This window comes from Mobula birostris, chromosome 14 (genome assembly GCF_030028105.1).
Source record: "Mobula birostris isolate sMobBir1 chromosome 14, sMobBir1.hap1, whole genome shotgun sequence".
NCBI lineage: Eukaryota > Metazoa > Chordata > Chondrichthyes > Myliobatiformes > Myliobatidae > Mobula > Mobula birostris.
The window spans coordinates 53,646,062-53,666,286 of record NC_092383.1 but is presented as its reverse complement, the minus strand read 5'-3'; the positions used below and the strand labels follow the sequence as shown (position 1 = coordinate 53,666,286).

At 39.2% G+C, this 20,225-nt stretch overlaps 1 protein-coding gene across 4 annotated transcripts in view; it reads right to left on the bottom strand.

Annotated features, from left to right (window-relative positions):
- LOC140209905 (zinc finger protein 76-like) overlaps positions 1-18,227 on the bottom strand; it is a 94,362-nt gene extending 76,135 nt beyond the window's left edge. For 2 of the 4 annotated variants that reach the window (XM_072278561.1, XM_072278563.1), the window contains exon 1: positions 18,103-18,226. The gene's annotated coding sequence lies outside the window, so the exon portion shown is untranslated. Of the gene's footprint in view, positions 1-8,941; positions 9,039-18,102 lie in introns of those variants that run through there. The other 2 variants (XM_072278564.1, XM_072278562.1) reach the window with 2 other exon arrangements.
- Between the last annotated feature and the right edge of the window lie 1,998 nt (positions 18,228-20,225).

The window sequence follows — 20,225 nt, the reverse complement described above, 5'->3', positions numbered from 1 at the left end:
GTTGGAAAGTCACCTGCTTTGTCCATTGCCATTTCTTCCTGATCTGCAGTAATGATTTCAAGGAGTGGAGCACAGTAGCCAGGTTTGGCAGGAACCTATTATAGTAATTGATCAATTCTAAAATGCACTGCAATTGTGACATGTCCTTTGGCCTTGGGTTGCTCACCACTGCTTGAAATTTCTCAGCACACTTGAGTAAGGCTTGCGCATCAATGGTGTAACCACAGTAAGTGATGCTTGGTTTTTAAAAATTCACACTTGTTACATCGCGCTCTGAGCGTATAATTGTCTAATCTCTTTAACACTATTTTGAGATTTTGGACATGCTCCTTATCATCCTCACCAGTAACAATGATGTCACTGAGTGCTTGGGCAGCCTTGCAGCCCCTGGTCCATAGCCTTCTGCCAGACTGCAGGTGCAGATGCTACTCCAAAAATAAGCCTATTATAGCAATAAAGCCCTTTGTGAGCATTTATGGTGAGAAACACTTTGGACTCTTCTTCCAGCTCCATCTGTAGGTAGGCTTCAGCTAAGTCTAAATTGCTTAAGTGTTTCTTACCAGAAAGGTTTGCAAAGTATCCGTTATCCTGGGCAGAGGGTATTGATCTACTTTCAGTACTGGGTTAATGGTGACATTGAAATTACCACAGATCCTGAGAAAATACAGGCTACTGGGACCACTGGTGTTGCCCATGGGCTCCAGTCAACCTTGGAAAGACCTTCAGCTTCCATGTCAGTCATCTAGTTCACTGGCTACTTTAGTATAGATGGTATAAGGAACTAGATAGGCTTTGCAAAACTTGAGTGTGGCATTTTCATTTAAAGCTATTTTAGCCTTGATATGTTTGAGATTTCCAATGCCATCCTTGAACACTGCTGTGGCACCAGCCAATAACTTTCTTAATTCACTTTCAGTTGACTCTATTGCAGGGGGTGCGGTGTGCAAACAGTGGATGAATCTCCAATCAAGTTGTAGTTAGCTCAGCCAAACACAACTACACAATGTAACCCTCCTGTTTTTAACCACATACAAGCACAATGTGGCTTGTTGGTTGCTGTATTCTGTTGTTACAAATGTCATCCACAGTAGTTATCTTTTCTCCAGTACAATTTTTTTAGCTGGATATCCACAGGCTTCAGCTCAGTATCTTTGAAATGCCATTCAAATTCATTTTATGGAATGACTGTCCAATTTCATTTTAATTAATTTGCCATTCCCTTCTGGTGTAAGTCATAGTGCTTCTCTTTTGTTAGCTTTCACATTGTAGATCCCAGTCCTGTGTCACTCTCAATATTATCAGATATTTCGTCAACAGAATGCAGATCAGTGCTCTTTTTGAAACTGCAACTTGACTTATTTTTTTTCTCTTCCCTGTGCAGTCCACTTATTTTTGTATTTATCCTACTTTATGACATCTTCTGCAAGTTTTGCCTTTAAATCTACATTGGTCTGGTGTATGTGAGCCCCTGCCACAACTGTAACACAATTTGTTTGGCCAGGCTGGTTTCTGTTTAGGCATTGCAATTTTATTTGTGCTCACTTTCATTCCTGACTGCAACTCAATTGCATCTTTGTCTGGGGTTCCTATCGATACAGCCACTTCAACTGCTTTTTTAAATGTGAGTTGAGCTTCAGTTAGGAGCTGTTTTTGAATGCTTTCTTGTAAGATTCCACAAACTAAACAATCTCGCAGAGCATCCTTAAGCCCATTACTGAACTAGTAATCTCTTCAGCCATACACTGAAATTGCCTCCCCTTCCTTATGATTCCACTGATGAAACCTAAAGTATTCTGCAATCAACAATGGTTTTGGTTCTAAATGTTTCTGCATATCTTTCATGATATCAGCAAAGCGCATTTCAGCTGGTTTGGTTGGAACAGTCAAACTTCTAAGGAAACTATACACCTTTCCATCCAATGCATGCAGCACTTGTTTCTCAATGGCTATTCCATTTGCTTTAAAATAATGATCAATTTGTTCAATGTACAATTATCTCTTGTGAAATTGAACACATCTATCCAATGTAGCCAGCCATATCTACTTTTTTAAAAAATTTATGATTTTTATCACCCAGCACTCAGTTTATGAGTCCATGAGTTTGTCCATTTCAGCCATTTTTTAAACTCTACCATCTTTGTTTTCCTCTTGCAAAGAAACAAATATGTTGTGCTCTTCTTTAAACTTGAACATCTTGCTGTGCTTTTTTTTTTCCAGCTTGAATATCTTGCTACGCTTCAATAGTTAAGTAGTCATCATATTAAAGCTTACTCATCATCACTGTTATGTATGGTGACTCCAAAACATAAAATTAATTGAAAGAAAAACATAGAGCTGAGAGATGCGTATGTACTTTGATTTATATAAGTGGAGCGCACATATGTGACATGACGGCATGATGATGTATGCCATTCACATACTTTTACATAATACTCATAATGAATTATTGAAACAAATAATTCTCAATCAAACAATACATTTACAATATTGCTCAAATATTAAATACACAAAAGGGCCATCTGGTTGGTTAACTCTTATCTACAAATTTAAATGGTATGTGTGTTATCTACGGGGCACTGCACATTGGCTCACATTCTTTCTCTATTGTCTTCTTTGTTCTTTTCTGCCATCGTCTTCCTTTTCCCAATTCTTTTGTTCTATTAGTGCTTAATAAAAGGATCTTGAAGCAACAACTTTTATGCTTCCTTCGTGACTTCTGAAAAAACCTCATCAAAAACATCAGAACCAATAAATTGGCATCGTCAGCAGATTGGCTACAAAGACTGAAGGACTCGGAGGTATCCCAGATGAAATGGAAATTTAGCACACAAACCTAAGAGGTAAGAGCTTCCTTGATAATTCCAAATCATCTGAAAAAATGCCCTAATTCGTGCTTCAATAAACCATCTAGTGGAGGTGTAAGAGTGAGGAAACTACTATATGTTGCAATTCTTAAAAAAAACAGACCAACACTGCAATTAATATTGTGTGCAAATTAAATTCATACAAGCTGGTGGAGTGCGGAGACATTTTCCAGTTAAAATTTAGTGCTCAAAAAAACATAAAGATTGTGATCTAGTAAGATCCCACAAACATTCAGTTGTAATCTGATAATATTTCAGAGTGCAGTCCAAGTTATAAAAAGTAAATACAATTCATATGTTACAAAAGAATAAATTAAGACAATGGCCAAAGTCATAAATCCTACTTTTAGAATCTCCACTTACATGTGAACAGATGACTGAGGTTTTGAGCTCTTACCTGAATAAACTACTTGTTTGATAAGATTAATGAAAAATTCAAAATGAAAAATACAATTAATGTTAAGATTATTAAGAAGACATGTGATAAGAACCAGATAATGTCTCAGGGGAGAGGAAAACACTAGAATATGTGAGTTAAAAATACAAATACACTTTCAATTTAATCAAATGTGTGTCAACGAGTGAAAAAGCAAACAAAGCAAGCAAAGAAGTTCACTAAATATTTGGGAAAACTGAAACATGAGAGAAATTTACAAAAACGGTTTATCATAAAGAAAAAGATGGGAAATAACAGAGGGACCCAGTAAAGATACGGCCTGATGTCCTGAAGCAAACACATTCCAATCAGTGTATCAACAGAAATACTAAAGTGCAAAACACTATTCCTGAAGGCCTAGCGGGGCCAGGTTCTGATGTATCCATACAGATTGAAGGTATTTATGCTAGAGCTACTTTATTCTACTGATCATTTTACGACAGGTATTTGACACATTTACCATTGACTCCTATCACTGTCCTTGAGGTTTGGGGCTTAGTGCTGATGATTACCCATATGATGGTTATTTGTCATTGAAACTGGTATTTTCCGAAGCAGATAATGGAGTAACTGAGACTACTGATACATTAGTGTCGGTCTGCCTGGATCTGGTCGTCAAAGGTAAAGCTTCCATTCTTGTAGGAACAAACAGTACCATTGTCAGAAGGCTCATGGGAGCATGTAAAGAGAGAAAGGGAGAGAACTTTGAGAACCTTGTCAATTCACACGGTACTCAGAGCCGCCTTTGAGAATGTGCAACTTTCTCCTCTGCGGGATGATAAGCATAACAGAGGAACTCTCTGGTATACTCAGTCTGAGCCAGTCACTTTGCATCGTGGTCGAGTAGCTAGAGTGATGAGAACACCCAAATTTCCAGGAGTGCCCAGCACCCCAGCTATTCTTTTGGATGCTCCTGACCAGCAGGAAGAAGAATTACTCTTGCCTGCGGGAGTGCTGGTGAAACCTGAACTACAGAAATCTTCAGCTGTCCACTCTAAAAGGGAAACAGATTGTCAGGAACACCTCAGGAAGAGATATTACCCTCAAATGTAGAATACAGATTGCACATCCTTTTCCTGTGGCAGCAGTTCCCAGTTTTCGGGTGAAGAAAAGGGAAAAGAAAGTCTCTTGTACTGGGAAGCTTGACATTAAAATCATTCAACTTTGACTCACCAATAGCAGAGGAATGGAAAAGGAGACTAACTGATAAGGTGTGTTGGCACCTCTAGTGAGGATGTGCCACAGAAAACTTCTCAGGTATGTGTCCAAAAAGAAGAAAGAACTGCAAAAATCTTACAAATTAGCTGAGGTTTCTGCTAGCAAACAAAACCAAGAAAACAAGAGGAGATACAATCAAAAGATTGTTTTCTCAGCTGATACCTGGAGATAAAGAGTTCTAATAAGAAATTTAGGACTACAAGGAAAGTTTAAGTTGGCCATTCGCTGGATTTCTACACCTTATGTACTAGAGAGTCAGATTCCAAACTTGTCAATTTTTCAGTTGAAATTAGAAGATGGAAATGATCCTGTAAAAATTCTCTATCAGAACCATCTTTTACCTCTAGGGCAGGGAGTACATATGGATCGAGAGTCTGCACCTAATAAAAGAACTCTGCAATGGAGAAGAAAAAGGAAACACCAGATGAATCAATGCTGTACGGACCCAGAAGATGAGGAAATTGGTATATGGTATGACTTACCTTATGCCAGCTTCCCAAGAGGAGTTAATGAAGAGATGCCAGAACCGTTCTGTCTAGTCCTGGGTATAGTGAGGAATACAACCCTCAACAACCAGAAATGATTACAGAGGGAAAGGGAACCAGACTCCAATATAATTGAAGATGAAACCAAATCTAGTCAGAGGGCAGGAGAAACTGAGTTCCAGGAAGGCACAAATGATAGGCAGGATGAGACACCTCAAAAGTCTCCAGAAAAGACTGAAACTGATGAAATAGTAGCCGAGAATCAACTATAATGGCTGAAGAAGAAACTGAAACTGACATAAGAAGATCTCAGGGAGTTAGGAAACCTCCAGGTAGGCAGGTATATGATGCATCAGGAAATCAGAATGTTCTGTCAGATATGTTACTTCTATTTACAAATGGATTGGAGATCCTGTAATCACTTGAATCTGTAATTTGAATTCTGTAAGCCATATGCCTGAATACTGTCACAACATAAGTATGAACACAACTATCTCAAGCAGTAGTAAATCAAGGCAACTGGACTTGCTGTGTTGTCTAGAAGATGTTTCGCCACTCATCTAAGAGGCTTCTTCAGTTCTAATCCATGGTGGGTAGTTTTCCCATTTATAAACTCTGAAAGTTGTTTTAAGGTATAGTATTCACATGAGGGTCGTTAAGAGTCATAGAAGAAATGAGAGGGTAATTAGTCTTATCTTTGCAAGAATGGAGGTGTAAACTGTTGTGGAGATGCCAAGGTAGAGATGTTAAGACTGCATTGTAAGTAGCTGATAGGTGGTGTCATACCTCACCCCTCTACCCAGGGACAGGTTTTCCAGTTTGACAAAGATGGCTTCTTTAACTTCTCTTTCAAACCACCTGTTCTCCCTGTCCAAAATGTGCCCATTGTTACCAAAGGAGTGTCTCTTGTCGTTTAGGTGTAGATATACAACTGAATCTTGACCTGTTAGCCCTCCTATGTTGGGTTGTTTTGACTCACCGATATACATTATCATTACATTGAGAACTGCACAGATATGGGGCCCGATCAATAACCTCTCGGATGAGTGGCGAAACATCTTCTAGACAACGCGCCAAGTCCAGTTGCCTTGATTTACTTCTGCTTGATACACAATGACCTGGCTGACTGAGAACCTTCACAGACATATGAACATAACTGTTATTGTTACTGAGTATAAGTGTTCTGTTATTAATAATATGGTTGATAAGTGTCAAAGGTTTACAAAAGCACAAAGACATGCCCATTTTGGTGGGGGGAGAATGCAACACCCTGGTTTAAGACCATGCTTTATTTTATTGATAGTTATGCTGTTGCATATTTTGTTTTCTGAAAATACAAAGAACATTCCTTTAACTACATTATATAATCGAGCATTTCATTTTTGCTGTTTAAGATAAAAGAAAAAGTTGATAAGTTAGGCATGCTGAATTAGCCAATCGGATTTTGTGTTAATGTTTTGTTTTTGGAGAAAGCATGGGATCGAAGAAGCAGGAAGGAGAATAAAAATGGACAACGAATATCAGAACATGGTGAAACATTCACAGAACTTATTTGGAAAGACAGATACACATGTTGGAAAATCCTCGTGCAGACATTGGTCTCACGGAAAATGTGCAGATAGCTTTTAGTTAGCTTGTTAGAACATGACGTTGAAGGAAGTTAGACTTTTTTTTTCCTTGGAAGTTCCAAGAATATTTGTTTACTGGGGCAGCTTCTTCAGCACAAAACCGTTTCATGCCGTGAGAAAACAAAGTGAAGTAAACTGAATTGATTACACAACAATAAGCTCCAATATTACATGCACAATATAGACTATTTATATATGATGGGCATGTTCTTTATTCTGTACTATATAACATTAATGTGCTTGCCATAGTTTAAAATTTTTTGTCAAGACTAAGCCTGCACTGTTCCTTGCTACTATTGATGGCGAGGATGTGGATGAGGTGAGGACCTATAAGTACCTGGGGGTGCACCTGGATGACAGACTTGAATGGGGCACCAACACAGAGACTGCGTACAAGGAAGGCCAGAGTCACCTCTGCTTCCTGAGGTCCTTTGGAGTATGCCGGCCTCTCCTTCACATGTTCTACCAGTCTGTTCTCACCAGTACAATCTTCTATGCAGCGGTGCGCTGGGGCAATGGCATCAACACAGGTGATACAGCAGGCTCAATAAAACGATTAGAAAGGTTGGCTCTGTTGGAGTCAAAATGGACACACTGGAGGCTGTGGTAGAACAAAGGACCCTATGGACAGTGTTTCTCACCCTCTGCATGCCACCTTGGCTGGACAGAGGAGCACTTTCCAGGAATAGACTAAGACAACTGTGCTGCTCCAAACAGCACTATATGAGGTCATTCTTACCCTTGGCCATTAGACTCTATAATGAGTCAACCTATAGCCAGAGAAGTGATGCCCCTCTCTTGAGAGACTGTTTGAGGTAACTTCCTTTTTATTCTATGATACTTCTCTTCTAATATTTGTATCTGTGCACTTGTAATGCTACTGTGACACTAATTTCCCTTTGACATTAATAAAGTATCTATCTATAATTTCAATCTAAGTGTATACTGGTGTGAGTTATATTACTGACCAGCAAACAGTAAATTTGCATGGGTGTTAGTATTCATACAAGTATTTGGCTTTATTTTTCCATAGAAGGAATATTCAATCTTTGTTTACCAGAATCATATTTACCCTTGACATGTTTATTTACTGGAAGTGAACTTCTCATTGTTATTCCCATGCACTGGTGAGTTAGGTTGCTGTTAGGTTGGGTTCACAGTAATAGCTAACACATTACAAGTCTACGATGAGAGGGCACACTTGAAAAGAATCATGTAAAAGATCTTTAACAGACAATATTGACCATCTGTACAGTTTTATTCTGGTAATGAAAAGGATATTGAGGTACAGGTAAAAACAAAAAATAATTTACAGAAGGAAATACCGTCCTTCTGTAAACAACAGGAATTCTGCAGATGCTGGAAATTCAAGCAACACACATCAAAGTTGCTGGTGAACGCAGCAGGCCAGGCAGCATCTCTAGGAAGAGGTGCAGTCGACGTTTCAGGCCGAGACGAAGTAGTCCTGACAAAGGGTCTCGGCCTGAAACGTCAACTGCACCTTGTCCCTCTGTAAATTATTTTTTATCCAGAGGGTCAATTATTAGCTACATCAACATACGACTTTATAAATGGCATTGAGGATAAATTAAGAGATGTTTTCACTTGAATAGAGTCCAAACAAGTCATTGTAATTACAGAACAGTCACTTAAAAGCCAACAAGGAAGAAACTTTTCCTGTTATCAGACTGGAGAATTGAGCATTCAACGAAGATGCCCTGGACATCTTAAAGTTATGTTAACACTAGAGACGTAATTAAAGATCAAACAAAATGCTAGATGAGGCGGGGGAATAGGAATAATCATGACGTCTCACTTAGCCAAACACCTTTTACTGTGCTGTTAATCCAACACACTTCTATGCAACTTGCAGCACGATTCTATACTGCCTGAATTACTTTACTGATACTTCAAATGCAACAGGATCAAAGTAACTAATTGCCTGGCTGCCCAGGTGAAGCATGCACATTGGAACTAGAATAGTTACTGGTACAGGGAAGAAAACTTGGTAAGATTTCTATCAGTTAGTCATTTTCCCCATCTATTGTCTTTTCATGTTAGCTTGTTGGAACATTTAGCCCTATAGGATTACAATGGTTTTCCAAAAGCATCTTTTCCAATCATGTTTATCCATTGCAGAAAACAATTTAAATATTCACTGAAAAGAACTATGATCTTCGCTTCAAAGTTTGCACAATATTCTGATTATCCACTGAATATAATTTGTATATTTGTTAAGTAGCAAAAGTAACAAAATTGGTACCTATAACACCGTGCTACAGAATGAAATCAAATTAGAAATTGACTTGCCTGTGGCTCATGGTAGTAATTATTTCATCCCTTTTGAATGGTTCTGTGCATTTGATATGACATCACTTCTAACTGGGAAGGAGACTGCAATGTACTTCCCAATTTCCTGATCCTAGGGGCATATGAAAACTTGCTAATTATTTCCATGCCTACAGCTTGGCAGTCTATAGAGAATTACATTAATTGCTTTTAATCATCCTGAAATCCGTAAAAATGCATTATTGAATCAATGCACATCAGATGTTAAAATATGCAGTAAAACTGGTCCCCAACAGGAAATAGGGTTTCATTTAAAGACTGCTGCATATCCAATAGAAAATAAGTTGATACCTTGTGCTGCCTTTTATCCATTAAGAAGAAAAATCCACCCTTGCTATAAGAAATAAGTGTATGAATACTTGTTTATTCCTAAAGAAATTTTTTCTGGGGAATAAATAGTGGCTTAATTATTCTAACTGTACAGTTATTGAAAAGGTTATCATGTAAATGCTATGATAACAAAGTACCCTGGTTAAATTTACCTAAAATTAATATGAAAAATATATTTTCCCTCGTACTAATTGTGGCAGCTGTACTCCAATACCGATAGGGTAATTCTATAGGCTGTGTAGAAACTGGTTGTCATTGTCATTAATGAAGTTTCTTAATCTCCACATTTTGGAAATGTTCAGTTTCTTTGTTATCGATCATTATACACATTTAAAGTGGCAACTGTAGAACACACCTACTGTACCCAAAGTAAAAATGGTGGAAATTCTGAAAAGAATTTTGTTGAGACAATATACTTTGCATAATTTATATGTAGTCTGCAATGGAAATTACATCTATTAAAACATCTTTGAGAAAGTTTTTCTCATTAAAAATTTTAAGCACAAATATAAATTTAGTTGGATTGTAATTTAGGTTCTTTGAATGCTAACTCAAAGAAAACAAGCAACAGTTTTGGAAAAACAAGTGTTTTATTCTACTCATCAACTACTTGAAAGGAAGATTTTCATCACTATACTGCCCTTATAAGCAATCACATTTAGGGATACAAATACTGTATCTTTTTCTCCTGACTTGAACGGAGTGGAAACCAACAGGAGCAGAAAGGTATTCATGGTTCTGCCACTTAATCAGTTGAAAAAAAAACTTCAATACGAGTCTTGTCACTGAATCTGATAAATTATGAACTGTACTGCACACAATCTGATGTTAATGTATCACAAAAATTAGAAATACATTTTGAATTAAATGCTTGAAATGAAAAACTAGCAAGGGTGATGTCAGCCTGATTCAATATGGCTGAAATCTACTTAGACTTTTAAAATGTATTTCTTCAATACAAGTTAAATTAAATCTTGCTTTCTCTCAAACATTTCAGAACTATATATTACAAAACTGATCAAGAGTTCAAGGTATATACAGTGGACTCCAGTTAATTGGGGAGGCCACTTATTTGGGACAACTCTTAGGGAACAAAAACTAATCAAGAGGATAGTCAGGACTCCCTTCCTTGATTTGGAACACTAAGCCACTTAATTGGGACAAGAGATTTAAAGTTTCTAATTAGCATTAGTCGTGTGCATTTGTGTGGTTGTTAGACACTACACCCTGCTTACAGCAAACAGCTTTTAAAGATTTTCATGGATGCTGCCTGGCCTGCTGAGTTCCTCCAGCATTTTATGTGTTGCTCAGCTTTTAAATAGTATCAGTTGCACATGCTTGTGTTCAAAATGCAGTGATTTTTGTCATTGATAGCTGGCAAGAAACAAGCAATAAGACAATTCAGCAACAGTTTTGCTCATTGTAGTTTCAAGCATTCAGGTTTAGAGATGCAAGACATGCTCTGAAGTGAAAATGAAATGATTTCACTACTTCAGCAAATTAGGAACTGCGAAAAATTTGAAGGTATCAACAATCATCCTGAATGTTACAATGAAGGTTCAGAGGATGCAATCATCGAAAGCATTGTATGACAGCAGTTCATTATCTGTATTAGGTGTCTGTGCCGAATTTGTTCGTTTACAGAATTAACACGGCAGCATTCACTGGATTAGTTCTTCCATCGATAACTATTAGGAACTAACAGTTTATCGTCCTGTAGTAGTACTGATACTGTTAAAATTTGTTCTGCATTTCATTTAATAGATAATTTGTTACTCAGTTAAAAGGTACTTTGTCTCGTTTTGAAAAATACCTTTTTAACCATTTCCATGAAACTTTGGAAAATTGGGGCAACCACTCAATTGGGCCAAAATGTACTGGTCCAAATTAACCAGAATACACTGTATATTTTGAACGCAGTCTTTTTCCTTGAGAAAGAGAATCAAAAACTAGAGGGCACAGGTTTACGTTAAGAGGGGCAAGATTTAAAAGGGATTTGAAGGATAACTTTTGGCCTAGGTGGTGGTGCGGATCTGGAACAAGTTGCCAGACGAAGTGGTTGAGGCAGTTACTGTAACATTATTTAACTTGAACAGGTACATAGACATGAAAGCTTTAGAGGTATACAAGTAAAATACAGGCAAATGTGACTAACTTAGATGTGGATCTTAATGTTGTGAACAACAAAGGACCAGTTTCTGTGCTGTGTAATAGATGCAAGTTAATTACAGAAAATAAAACTTCACTGCAAGATCCTTAACATTCTAAAATCTAGCTTCAAAGAAATAAAGATTACCACCATTACCAAACTGTTAAGTTCAAGCATCAAACCTTCACCAGTATCCTCTCGTTCTAACATACAACTATCTTGGCCGAAAGGCATTGCGAACTGGTTTTTTGCTGACAATAATTGGGCTCAGTTTCCTTATATATGCAAATTGATGTTCTTCTTGCACAACTGGCCAGTCATTGACAGCTTCTTCTTTATGTCTGGACTGAATTAAATGTTTATCTGAGAATCTGCAGGACCTGCCTCAGGAATACTCTCAGAAAGGTGTTAGAGCCTTGATGGAATCACACTAAACTATTCAAACATATTGCGACCAAAAAAAATTCAAACTTTTGTCAATCCCAAATAATACTGGCTTGTGACCACAGCAGTGTATATGCCAGTAACAGTAGAGTCCACTTAGTGAACCTGCAGCATCCCAGTCTTTTGAATGCCTATCCATGGCCACATTCCACATGGCCTCCTGGTCATATACACCTTTTACCCGAACATTTCTCAAAGTTATTCCTGGTAATAAATAACCTGCCCAGATGCTATGGGAAAATTCATCTCTTTTAGGTTGCTCGAGACTTTCAGTTCAGAACTGCACTAAAAGTTCTTCACTGCATCTCACCCATTTCCCATACCTCTGCTCTCATCTGCGGGATAGAATGAAGATATTGAGATTCCCTGCACCACCATCTTCCATCCTACTAGCTTTTGCATTCAACAGATCATTCTCTGCCATGTTCCCAACCTTCACAGAGATTCCAACACCAGACATAGCTTTCTTTTCCACCCTTTAAGCATCTTACAGCGACAGACCCTTCGCAAATACCTCATCCACTCTTCCTTTCCCATAATACGCTCCTCCATCTTCTCAAACTTCCCCTTGCAATCATAGGCAATGCAACACTTCACCTTTCATCTCTTCCTTGTCCACCAGAGACCCACACAGTCCATCCATGTGCAGCAGCATTCATTTTGCTTGCACTTCTTGCAACTGTATTCCACATTCACAAAGTACAGTATTCAATTGTACGTTGGACACCATTTTGCGGGGCACCTGGATTCGGTCCACTTGGTCAATCCCAAGCTTTCTGGTTCTCACAATTTTAATGTCTATTCCACTCCCATTTTGACCTATCAATCTGTGATCTTTACACTATCAAAATGAGGCCTTTAGCAAGCTTCAGGAACAGCTTCTCATTGTCTGGGCATGTTGCAGTCTTCTGAATTTAATATTGAATTCTATAGGTTGAGCTAATTTAATTTCTATTTGTCTCAGTTGCTCAGCTGTGATACTGGATCAGCATTTTCCCCTCCTTTTTAAAGGAGTGAATGATATGGGAAGTCTCACCTGCCAAGCACATCGTCCTACATTGCAATTTGCGACTGAGTCTTATGTCTACATTTTCATTAATTGCTTCCAATCATCTAGACTAGATAACCACATATAACTTATTTCATATTTACCAGTTTTACGTAACAAACACATTACCACACCCTCAACTCCATCCTCCCTGCAGCTTAAACTTCTTTTGGTCTCCTTCCCAGTTCTGAAAGTCTTTGACCTGAACTGCTAATAGTATTCTTCCCACCGTTGTGCACTACCAAGTAGGTATTTTGCAACATGTTTTTATTTTATGCATTCCCTTATTTGCTATATCACACTTCCCACACCTTCTCATGTATTGCAATTGCTGTTATGACCTACCCTATGACAATGATAATATCACTCAACCTCTAGAATATCTCTGCTTTTACCATATATGGAGCAAATAGATAAATGGCTTGATGAAGTCTCAGCCCAAAACAAACTGTTTATTCCCCTTCATGCTGCTTGACTTGCTGTATTCTCCAGCACTGTGTTGCTGGATGAACAGGCCAGCATATTGAAAGTTCACCAACCTTTCTTAAATATCCACTGCCTGCTATAATCGTTATGCCTAGCACCTAACTCACACTTTCCTTGACACTAAGTCATTGCCCTGTTACTCCCTCAAGCATCAATGTCCCACCGAGCACCAAAAGAACACTTGTAAGCTCTTTAATGTTGCTGCTCCTACAAGCAAATAAGAGTTCTAGGTATCAAATTAACTTCCTTTATACAAAGTGCAGTTCTCAGTTTACAACAGTTCTGCTACGACATGCCAGTCATACCACAACAGACTACGATATTTTAATTCGTGCATTGACAGAAAAAGATCTTGTTAAAATCCCCTTGACTATTGAATAGAAGTGCAGTAGAGAATATAATATTTACCCAATCAGTAATAAAAGCTGAATTGTTAATTTTTCTCCTGTGGGAACTGATTTCCCAATTTCATATTTTTCGATTTATATTTGAGCATTTGATGTGCTATTAATGCAAGACAATGGTTCTAAAACTGAGTTTAGATGAAAAATATATATTTTTAGCCAGTATGATATGTATTAAATGGACTCATGTACAATAGTTTTCCTAAAGACCCAAGAATGGCACTGAAATGAGGAGCAAGGCTTTGTCTGTTTAGTCAAGAACCTGTCTATTGCTTGGAACATTAGTTTCCTCGGACAGGGAAGATTACTTTTCTCCTGCCTTTAATTATTTCATTGCTCCGTTTTGCTCATCATCCTTGAATGACACAAAGAACTACCTGGCATTTATCAACGTTATTCTGCAACTAGTTACTTAAAGCTGCAAAGCTTCCTCCAGTCAGTTTGTTGTCTCCAAATGAAAGCCTTATCTATTAAGAAAGATTGGAACTGACCCATCCAGCTGCAACAACTAACAACCCCCAATTTCACACAGCCTAATCACAGGACAATTTACAATGGCCAATTAAACTACTAACCTGTACGCCTTTGAACTGTGGGAGAAAACCCACAAACTCCACAGGGAGGATGTATAGACATCTCAGAGGTTATGCTGGAATTGAACTCTGATGCCCCCAGCTGTAATAGTGTCATGCAAACCTCAACACTACTGTGGCATTAAGATAGGAAATTTATGTAGACAAATGTAAAATGCAACAACAGATTGTCATGTCCTATCTACATTTAGCTAGTGTAACTTTGAACTGTTTATCATATAGTTTCAGCAACAGCAACCAATATCTTGTAATAAATTATTAACACTTCTTGTATTGTTGATATTTGAGATCATGTAAGCCTTAAAGTTTTACTCATTGACTGTGTATTTGAAGTTTTCTATGCACTTATTTTCCTCAGATCAACCCCAGTCCTGTTCAATGTACCATGACATTTTGTTGATTTCCAATTTGTAATCCATAATCAAGACCATCTAATTCAAACTTAACTGTCTTTCATCCCTGTCTCATTTATAACCTCATTACTTCTGTCTCCCACTAACTGGCTAGGTATGCTAACTCCTACACGACAACCTATTGCACCACTTTTGTTCTATATTAACCTGCTTATAAATGATCAATTACACTGGCCCGCCGCAACGCAATGACTTTGAATCTGCAATCATTTACACTACCTTCCATTACCTTACTTCACCATACTGTTGCAACCTTCTCCAGATGTCCAAGTCTGGCCTTCTGCTTTAAGCTTATTTGCTAATCTCTCAATATGCCCCTGCATCCTAACATCTGATCTCTCCCCAATTTGAAAAAGTCTTGTAATTCAGCCATAGCTTCAATTTCCAGTAGCTCCTCTTATGATGTTGCAGTGTTCGCCAAGCTTGGCAATTAGCTTGCAGAAGTTTCGTCACCAGTCGTTACCCCAGTGTACAGTTGCTGGTGTTTCTATCTGGGGGTGCGTGTTTATATAGCACCCTGTTAGCTTGCCTCGGTCCAGATTGGCTACCCCTTCAGTTGACCTGAGTTCTATTGGCTCAAGTTTCTTTTGCACTTAGGGGATCGCAGATGACGTTGATTTCGATATGTTTGTTTACAGTTATAAGAGAACCATAATTCTAAGAATTTTCATGCCTGCCAGCACTAGAACTTCTGCTGACGAAGGGTCTCGGCCTGAAACGTCGACTGCACCTCTTCCTACAGATGCTGCCTGGCCTGCTGCGTTCACCAGCAACTTTGATGTGTGTTGCTTGAACTTCCAGCATCTGCAGAATTCCTGTTGTTTCCAGAACTTCTGCATTGTCCCAATTCAAGTAGCATCCTTCTTGGTCTTAAAAGTACTGAGATCAGCGACAATGGACCATGTCTCTTTGCTGCCAGTCTGTGTTCCCATAAACGAGTTGAGAGTTTACATCCTGTCTGGCCTATGCAGGTCTTATTGCAATATCCACAGGTGATCCCGTACACCACATTGCTTTTGTCGATTGTTTTTAAGGTCGTGCAGACACTACTCAACATGCAATGAAATGCATGACCTTGTCCTGCATCAAGAATATATCAGAAATGACAGCTCAAAGATCACAATTGCACACAAACAGCAACTTTAAGAAAGCTTGTCTCAAGAACCAAGGTACCATTAAAGACAACGGACAAGGCAAGCGAACAGGGTGCAGTATAAACATGAGCTCTCCCAGAGAGAAACACCAACTGCGCACCAACTGGTGATGAAACATCTGCAAGCTAATTGCCGAGCTCAGCAAACACCGCAACATCAAGTGCCCCAACTCGAACTACCAATATTCACCACCATCCTAGCTCCTCTATTTCCCATCCAATGTTAATTCCTACAGGTAAAACATGAACAAAATATACTTGCTTCCTGCACTGTATTAATTCTTAACTGTACTCAACATCGTAGGCTATACATAAATGCAATTAACTATTAGCCCCAATGTAGACTTTAAAGTACAATTTTTCTTAAATCCCATTTAACTCTTATTATCACTCTAAAAAGTTAAAAGGTAAATACCTACGAGCAATACATGCAAATGACCAACTGAATATACTTCACCTATCGAAATCAGTGTATATTGCCCCTAAAAATTAAAGATAGTTTTTTAAAATGAGTTTTATTGGTCTCATGTATATCGAGGCATTCGGTGAAACACGTCGTCTGCACTGACAACCAATACAATCCCAGGATGTGCCGGGGCTGCCCACAATTGTCAGCATGCTTTCAGTGCCAACACAGCATGGCTACAACCTACTAACCCCGAGCTCTTTGGAATGTGGGAGGAAACCCATGCAATAACGGGGAGAATGTACAAACTCCATTCAGCATGGCCACAACCTACTAACCCCTAGCTCTTTGATATGTGGGAGGAAACCCATGTAGTGACAGGCAGAACGCACAAACTCCATACAGACAGCAGCAGGAATTGAACCTCGATCACTGTGCCACAAAGCATTACACTAGCTGCTACACAACTGCACTGCCTCCAGATGAACCAGAAAAATATCTGGTTACAAAAGATAAATGCCTTGGTGCTTTCAGGTGCTAAAAATGGAACTATTAACACTAGACATTCCTGCAATAATAATAATTTTGCATTTTATCCTTAATCTGAAAAAACTCCCTTAGAAAATTTGTATTGAAAAATTCATTGAACAAAGATTTTAATATGTACTTTGATGTTTAAATTGGTGAAAAGACCTGATCAGACTTTGTATACTAAGTACTCCAGTTTCTACCATCTATAAAAATCAAAGCATTCAGGAATACCAAGTAAAATATTACAATTTTTAAACATAATTATCAATTAACTTAATTGTAAGAAATACAATAAATGTCAAAAAATTATTTACAGGATAATCAGGTCACAAATACTAGTGTAATGTATAGTTATTTGAATTTTATTGTGAATTTGCATTGGCATATTGGCTAGAATACACTTTCAAATTTTAATTTTGCGCATTGCAAAAAATTTACATCACTACATTAGACAAAGTTGAAAATTTGAAGCTAGAAATGGGGAAAATAAAACATGCCCAGGCTGGAACTGGATTGGTACAAATAAGCGCATTATAAAACTCATTATGAAAGACACCCAAACCTCGTTAACTCCTAGTAATTGGTGATAGAAAAGAGCAAGACTGAAAGTCAACACTTCGTGTTCAATAAATTGAAAACCAAAAACAGATACACATTTACAAGTGTCCGAAGGCAGTAATCAGCACCCATTCCCTTGCCACCTCAGGCGCAGGCTGCACCCTCCACGCATGAAGGTGCTTGCTCCCTCTCCGTAGCTACTGAGCGGCCTGCAGTGTATCCCCGACAGTCCTGTGTGTTCACCTCGTACCGACGTGCCGCCCCGAGCCGGGTCAGTCACCGGTAAACTCGCCTGCCACCACTGTCCGACCCGGCCTCAGGTTCGCCGTCGCCATCGGCCCAATGACGCGGGGTTTTACATTACTCCCAAAGGGTGGGGGTGGGGGGAGTGGGAGTTTCTCCCACAAGATTTGATCCATTAGCGCAGGGCAGCGGGGAGAGCCGCGTGGACTGGCCTGAGGTAGGCCCGAGTCAGCTGGGGATTTGAATGGGGAGGGCAGCGGGAGGTGGGGCTGCCTGGGCCGGCAGCGCCTCGCCCGCCTTCCCTCCCTTCGCCTCTCCGAGCCAGCGGCTGCTGCAACGCAGACTGGGAAAAATTTTTACTAACCTTTTTTTCCAACAATTCCTCCGTGCGACCGCCATGCACCAGGGCAGGAAGCGCTGTGGCGGGAATCGCCGGCCCCCGAACAAGCATCGACCGCTGTCATCCACACCGCGGCAAAGCTGATGATGCGTTAATTCAGAGTCCTGGGCTGACACTGGCTGCCCCGCCCCGGCGTCTAGTCGCGTTCCAAATGCTTCACGCGCAACAGGGCGGACAAAACGAACGGCACATTCAGCGCCCGGGGTCCCGAAGGCCTTTTTGGTTCGCCCCTAATCTAGCACTTTGAACTCGTACTAGTTGCGTTGGCGAGAGCAGAGATTGACCTATTCAGATTCCTGGGCTGCTCACCGGTCACAAAGCCGGAGAACCGCCTCGGAACCTGTATAGATAAATTAGTAACTGAACTGAGTTCGCGTATGTCAATCAGGGTCCAGGATAAAGTTTTCTTCTGAACGCCAATTAACACGTTGAATGAAATGTTCGGTTGTGTAGGAATTTTGGTATATTTGCGGACTCGGGAACGGGTGGAAATACAACGTCGGACTAGTGAGAGACAGGCCAGCTGCTGCTGCTGTTACTCTGAAGGTGTGCATTGTTTGCAGCTGGGCCTGGGCAGAATCATAATGTAGTTTCCTGGTCGGACGTCTTACTAACCAGTGGCTTTTCTTTTTTTCCCCCCACTTCATTTAAAAGATAACTGTTAGCATTAGCAATAATAACACTACAGCTCAAGATACAGATACATAGAATAGAAAATGCTGGGAAACCACGGCAGGGTAGGTTACATCGATGAAGTTTAAGATTGAAACAAACCTTTCCACGCAGATTCTGCCTAACCTGCTGAGTAGTTTTTCAACTCCATGTTTTGTGTTCGGATTTCCGTCGTGTAGCAATTCGTTTTTGTGCACCTGAGTTTCCACAGTGCTTTTCATAACCACTGCTGTTCCTCAAGCCAGTTGATTACTCGCTAAATGTAATCACTGTTGTGGGAAAATTAATTGCAGGGTCAGTGTTAGGACTGAAATTTCCGCAATTAAAGTGGCTGATGTGGATTCTGAGCCTAAATTTTAGTAATCTTAATGGTGATCTTAGCATGAATCTTAAGTTTTAAATCTTCAGCAATAATTTAATTGCATTATCTAAGAAACATGTGGTGTCCTGAATTTTGCACTATATTGCACTTAACTACATTGAAATTCAACTGCCAATTGTGTAACCTTTTTTGTGATATTATTGTCACAGTATTATCCATAGTTTCTCATACAGTGTCACAGATTTATAAATTATCCTTAATTGGGATTGTCATTGTCTTAAAACATTAATGTAGAATTTATGACATTTGAATGAACAGAGAACATGGTCTAATCAGTTTGAGTACAGGACTCTTGGCCTAGTATAGAAAGTCAGAATCAGAATAAATATCACTAGCATATGTTGTGATATTTGTTAACTTTATGGCAGCAGTACAATACAATACATGATAAATATTGAGAAAAAACTGAGTTACATTAAGTATATATATCTATTGAATAAGTTAAAATAAGTACTGCAAAAAAACCCCAAAAAAGTAGTGAGTTAGTGTTCATTGGTTCAATGTCCATTTAGGAATCAGATGGCAGAGGGGAAGAAGCAGTTTCTGAATTGCTGAGTGTGTGCCTTCAGACTTCTGTACCTTCTTCCTAACAGTAACAATATGAAGAGGGCATGCCCTGGGTGGTGAGGTTCTTAATGATGGATGCTGCCTTCCTAAGGCACCACTCCTTGAATACAATGCAGACTAGTACCCATGATGGAATTGACTAATTTTACAAGTTTCTACAACTCAATTTGATCTTACGCAGTAGCCTCCCTCCCCTCCCATACCAGACGGTGATGTAACCAGTCAGAATGCTCTGCATGGTACATTTGTAGAAGTTTTCAAGTGTTTTAGTCGGCAAACCAAATCACCTCAAACTCCTAATGAAATATAGCCTCTGTCTTGCCTTCTTTATAGCTGCATCAATATTTTGCATCCACATTAGGTCCTCAGACATACTGACACCCAGGAACATGAAACTGCTCACTCTCTCCTCTTCTGATCCCTCTGTGAGGACTGGTATGTGATCCCTCACCTTACCCTTCTTGAA